General features: G+C 41.9%; 1 long non-coding RNA gene across 1 annotated transcript; it reads right to left on the bottom strand.

Moving 5' to 3' along the window:
• Positions 1 to 872: 872 nt before the first annotated feature.
• Positions 873 to 4,282, bottom strand: LOC119033122. The gene is made up of 3 exons (XR_005079166.1): positions 4,232 to 4,282; positions 2,695 to 2,789; positions 873 to 975 (listed from the first exon to the last, which is right to left on the bottom strand). It is a non-coding gene; the product is annotated as an uncharacterized LOC119033122 (long non-coding RNA).
• Positions 4,283 to 5,477: the final 1,195 nt, after the last annotated feature.

Raw genomic sequence — 5,477 nt, 5'->3', positions numbered from 1 at the left:
ACATCTATCCATCGTTGGATTTTAATATCAAATTTACGTTTAGACGTTATCCCAATTTTCATTTTCAGCTACAATACAACATAGTTATGCGATGTTGGATTTTATTATCAAATCAACGTTGTGTTTAAACATCAACTCTTTTCAATTAAAATATAACATCCACCCAACATGTGAACTTTAAGTCTAATCCAACATACATTATATTTTGATATGAAACCAATATTGGATTTTGCTGTCGAACAGATTTTCATGTTCAATTACAGTTCAACCTCTATTTAACAGTATAATTTCATGTCAAACTAATGTTTGGTTTTGATTTCAACCCATTTTTCATTTAACTAGAATTCAGTGTCTATCCAACATTGGCGTTTGATGTTTAAACTTTTGTTGGTAAGTATTTAAAACACTGTTTAGATGTATGGGTAAATGACTAAGACTGGTTAACAAAAAGGCTTTTTAATAAAATACTTAAGAATATTTAAATTCTGCTTCAGAGCAAACATCAAAACAGTTGTCACGAACAAAAAAAAAGGGTTAGGGGTTAGGGTTAAAACTACGCTTTTATTGTTGAGAGCCAGATCATAATTTTATAGGTAATATTTAACTGTAGGTGTAGCCGATTTCTTGGCTCTCTACTTTTATTAGATAGACATAAATACTACATAATACTACAGTTTTAACATTTTAACATTTTAACACATTTAACAAAACAGTTTCAACATTTAAAAACAATAAATATTTAAAACTTTTAAAGAACAGTTAACAACATTTAAAAACAACAACAACAACAATAACAGGACAGTGCAGACAGAGTGAGGTGGCAGGAGAGTAATAATAATAAAATTCACTGCTGAATCTGGCTTTTCCTGCCACCTCCGCCCACCCTGTCTGGGGCATATTTAAGACAGAAGGCCACAGCCTCACAAATCTTGGCCACCGTCTCTTCCTCCCTCCCTGGAGTCTTCAGGACACTCTCTGTAAGAAATATTTGAAACTTCAGAGTACAGGACAAGTCAGGCTACAGTAAGAGTAAGGGTGAATTCCAATTCTTATTTTCATCTCTACCCCTACCCCTACCCCTTAAAGGCCCCCACACACTGCCCAGACGTCCAACTGCCTTATCTGACCACTACGTTGCCTCTTGTCTGACCCATTCGGCAGAAAAGTTGCACTGAAACACATCGCTTCCACGTGCTGCCTACTCCACAGTAGCGTGTATGTTCTGCACTTGCGTGAGATGCAATAAGCAGGTGGTGCTTGTGTTGTGAGTTGTAAAGAGAGGCTTATGCACGCAACTCTCTTTACTTTAGATCAAAACAAAACTTAAGTATTTCAGATAAAAACAGCTGCATACTAAACATGCAGTGAGGCATTACCAAACTAACATGGATTAATTCTTCCTAAATGGACATAACTTGTCTCGTGCCATTACTGCAAAACATGAACACGGGGAATGATGGAACGGAGTGCGCACAGTATTCCGCCCTCCCGCACACCACGCTGATTTGCTAGCACACCGCCAATCAGAACGGCCATTCAGCTGGCACACAACCAGTCAGAGAATTCAATGGCTCAGACGTCCAACAGCCCTCCTCCTCAGACTTCGCATGCTCAATCGGAGCCGACAACGTCCACGTGGCTCCGAAAGTTGAACACGCCAAACATATTTGTTCCTGACCTCGTCTGAGTCTCCCCAAACGCTTCAGATGTCAACGGTTGGGCCGGTGTGTTCCTGCCTTAACCCTTGAAACAGAGCTACAAGGGGTAGGGGTCAAAAATCAACCCCTACGAATTGAGACACCCCTTCAACAATCACATAGGTCATCAGTAGTCTCCCTTGGCGTTCACGTAAGCAGACGTGCCAAGTTTTTGCCACAAATCCTGTATTCAAACATGTCAACTTAATAAAATTTAATGCAGACGATCGGTTCATTGTAAAACATTCATTGAATTAAAATTAAATGTGGTGATTTATGTATGTAGACTACAGAGCCCCCAGGCAGCGCTGCTCTTCTGTCCAATACACACATGAAGCCTCACATTTAATTCAAACAAACTAATGTGACTGCCACAATTGTTACATTTCATCAATGAGTCCAGCATTTGTCTCCTAAAAAGAATGTAACCAGCCGGCGGTAAACCTCTAAAAATCTGCGGGTAAGTTAATTAGCAATCGTCGTTTCTCCCGGGATGACGACGGTGGTTGGCCAGCCGACGAGCTCTCCAGACATGCTGCTGCCTCTGTGATGAGCCATTGATCTGCTCCACAGGTGGAGCTTCAGTTCTCTGAAAAACGTTGGAGCAAACTTCTAAACAGCCATCCTTTGGGTAAACTAACTGCACATTGGGGATCTAGACAATTACTATCTCGCATGGAAAAATATTAAAACTTAAAGTGACGTAATGACAGCACTACAGCGAGAAATAAAACAGCTTTTCGTTTTACAGCTACCGCTGCCAGTTGCCGCGAGATGCATTCTCGGAAACTTGTCATACCCCTCAGTCTGAAGTGTGCCTCTGAAAAATCTCCATTTTAAGGGCCAGATAGCCCTACCACTTCCCCCTTATCCTCTTCTGAATGCACAAAACGAAGGGGTAGGGCCAAAGGCTAGGGCTAAGGGGGGAATTGGAATTCACCCTGTGTGTGAGAAAGAGAGAGAGAAACAGAGAGAGCACTTAAAATACGCTTTTTACCTGTAATGACACTGAGAAGGCGTAGCTTGGTGAAGGCAAGCTTGCCCCTCCCTCCTTTCATGTTGAATTTGCTCATGAGGTCATTGCTCATCAGCCTGTGGATACAAAAAGGAAATGACTAAAAAGGCCAAATAATCAATTCGCAATATTTTTCACTGGTTAATTTTTGCTAACAAATGTGTTGTGTTTAATGTGGACGTCACAGTGGTTCTACTGGTGGTGCTAGAATGAGGGTCCATGGGTTCATCCAAACTGTCAGGATTCATTACATGGCAAGACCACCGTTTCAACATTTTGGACTGGTGTTGATGCTTAAAGGCCAACTGCTATTTTTTTTACAACCTGGACCTTGTTTCTGGCATAAAATGCGATCATTTACTCACCCAGATAACTTTGGTATCATTTGGAGTCCAGAGCCACGTATATCCATATAATGCAAGTGACCGGGGCAACGAAAGGCAGCCTCTTAATAATGCATTATCTGCTACGAAACTAGGGATGCATCGATCAGGATTTTTGGGGCCTATCACCGATCACCAAAAGCAGTATCTGCTGCTAAGATCGCTACGCTGACCGGGCCAGGGGCACAGAGGCCACTGTGGCTGCACAAGTTTTTTTTTCCACGCTGCATCAAGGCCAAAGTGCAGGGCAATGGCAGCCATGGCCGCCGTGAAATTCCCACCCTGCATGCAGTCAATGCACTGTCTTTATATATATATATGAAACATCTGATCGGCCTGATTTGATCTATTTTGAGAACTCCGATCAAAACCAATAGGGGGCATTATCGGCCGATTGCCAATCGATCTGCGCATCTCTATGCGAAACTCGTTCATTTCACCAAAATTTTGTCTGGTCTGCTTGTTTACCAATTCAGAAATACACAGAAACTAACCATGTTAACAGTAAAGCAGTAGCAAGTTCCAGGTAAACAAACCAGCCGTAGCAAAGTGAATGAGCCACAGTGGTGACATCATCCAGTTCAAAAGTTAGTAGGTCAGTCTACAGACCCCAGATGACAACAGGTAACTCCAGCTCTGGACTTAAACGGGAATAGCACTAGTGAATCATAACAAAATATGGTGAAATGCTCAAGTTTCACGACATTATTCAGAGACTGCTATGCACCCACCCCATCCCTGTTGTTTTATAGAAGGAAAACACTGTTCAGATATTTGAGGTGACACTAAAGCAAAAACTATTGACGTCAAAGTCACTGTTCTGCTTGACATGTTTCTTTCCGCAGTGTTTTGGTAAAAAAACAGGTGTTTTTAATGAAACCAGATTATGTTCTACTGCCATTTACTAAAGAACGGAAAAAGGTAGAAACAAACTTTTTTTCCTAATGAAAGAAGAGAGTCTACTCTTCTCTTGGTAGTTTCAGTGTTTACATAGTCAAAGAACACAATATTCTGTGGGTCTTGATGGATCGGTCAAAATGCTCTAAAATGGCTGGCAGTATGGGGCTCTCTGCTCTGAAAATGGCTGGCAGCCAATGAGTTAATAACATCTTTTTGACAGAGAGTTACAAACTTACTTCTCCATGATCCTCTTGACGTTGTCCTTCAGGTGGATCCCTCCTATCCTGGACAACCCATTTATCTAAAATTACAGAAACAAACAATTTAGCAAAAAAGGACGTTTTAGAGTGATGCACGATAATTGAGGCTGATAAACTGCTCAATCAATTTCATTCATAATTCCAATAATGACAAATAGAAGCGCAGATAATGATGTTTCAACATCAGCGGGGGGCAGTGATGCACTTAAGCGCACTGACTTGTCTTGGCAGGTCAGACACAGTTATGTGTCAAGCTATTGTGCCACAGTTGAGCCATTTAAGCGTGCCTAGTGAAGAAGAAACATAGCATTTGTTTAGTGGGGTTGTGCCGGTTTCTGGTTTGATCCGGTTTATGAGCACTAGTTGGTTTCATTTACGTTAATAACCCACCTAACTTCTCTGTGTGTGTATTCTAATGGCGCTTTTCCACTAGCGTGGTACAGTACAGCCCATTTTTTTTGCTTTTCCACTAGCCCTAATACCTGGTACCAGGTACTATTTAGTACCGCCTCAGCCCTGGTTCCAAGCGAGCAAAAGCAATACTAAAACATGACGTCATCCGAATGCCTTCCACTGATTGGGCAGAGCGTTATCCCAGGAAGAGTGCGAGTGGGACGTCCAACATGAAAATCAAACCAAGTAATTTAAAAAACATGGCGGCAACAGCGCCCACTGAAATGACTGCTGTGTGGAAAACCATGCTGTGATCCCTAATCGAGGAACAGACGAGTGAGTTTGGAGCTGACGAGAGGATCGAAAAAAGAGAGAGGGGGACAATGCGGCCCCACAATGACCCCGCCCCCACTGAGGAGGAACTAGAGATCTCAGCTGTAATGGAAAAGCACCTTTACCGAGCCGTGCCATGACTGTGTAGTGGAAAAGCACCATAACACTGCAGCCGCTGCTGGAACCTCTGGGACAATTTAGATATGTCTAATGCGTATTAACTATTTTAAATCAGTCCATTACTTTTTCATGAATGCATTTTAGAAGAAACGCTGTGTAGCATTTCATGTAAGCCATTACTACTGGAGTGCACCTTTGATGAATGGTTCTGTCAACTTTAACAGACTACATGTTCAAATGTTAATCGGACTTTATGAATGATGTCATTATGTTGCCAATATGTGTGTGAGCAGCCACCATGGAGACTTGTTTCTACTGCAACATCTGATTATCTGATCTCAGCCCTATCTCTGTAGCACTGTGACATCTTGACAGA

This window comes from Acanthopagrus latus, chromosome 15 (assembly GCF_904848185.1).
Source record: "Acanthopagrus latus isolate v.2019 chromosome 15, fAcaLat1.1, whole genome shotgun sequence".
Classification (NCBI taxonomy): Eukaryota; Metazoa; Chordata; class Actinopteri; order Spariformes; family Sparidae; genus Acanthopagrus; species Acanthopagrus latus.
The sequence above is the reverse complement of the archived record's forward strand: the minus strand, read 5'-3'. Positions and strand labels throughout refer to the sequence as shown.